At 42.1% G+C, this 625-nt stretch overlaps 1 long non-coding RNA gene across 1 annotated transcript; it reads left to right on the forward strand.

Moving 5' to 3' along the window:
• Positions 1 to 185: 185 nt before the first annotated feature.
• On the forward strand, positions 186 to 625 carry LOC113473472. The gene is made up of 2 exons (XR_003395434.1): positions 186 to 244; positions 501 to 625. It is a non-coding gene; the product is annotated as an uncharacterized LOC113473472 (long non-coding RNA).

Consider the following 625-nt stretch of genomic DNA (forward strand, 5'->3'; position numbering starts at 1 on the left):
CAAATTGGTTTTCTAGAGGCATTTTACATTTTGCATTTCAAATTGGTTTTCAAAAGCATTTTGCACATCTCTGATTATTGATAATCGATTATGTGAAATAATCGATTATTCCCAACACTAAGCAGAGCTGAATGAAACCAGGATCTCGGGATTGCTCGGGAAAACTCGGACGCACGTGCAATATTTTTCTCTCTCTTTTTTCTCTCTCCTCTTCGGATTTATTTTTTAAGACTAAAATAACTAAGTAGGTACTTACTTACATTTTTGCCCCTAGATAGCCATCGCCCCCCTTTATCGCTGTTTTATTGATCGCCCCCCATATCGCCCCCTAAGGCTTCATCGCCCCCATGAAAATCTCCATCGCCCCCAAGGGGGCGATATCGCCCAGGTTGGGAAACACTGACCTAGAACTTACAGGGTAGGTGCACTACCAACCAAGCTTCCAAGCTAACTAGGCTGGCTTATTTCAACTTCACTGAGATATGATTTCTGTGTTTTAGTGATCAAAGAAGTTGGAGGACTGTCTCATGATTTCTGTGAGCTTGCTAACAGACAGCAACCAATGCTAGCAGATGTACTACTTGCTCTAATTGAACTTGGCATTCCTATTCACGGTTTGGACACA

The sequence above is a fragment of the Diaphorina citri genome, unplaced genomic scaffold, assembly GCF_000475195.1.
Source record: "Diaphorina citri unplaced genomic scaffold, Diaci psyllid genome assembly version 1.1 scaffold34140, whole genome shotgun sequence".
In the NCBI taxonomy this organism is placed as follows: Eukaryota; Metazoa; Arthropoda; class Insecta; order Hemiptera; family Psyllidae; genus Diaphorina; species Diaphorina citri.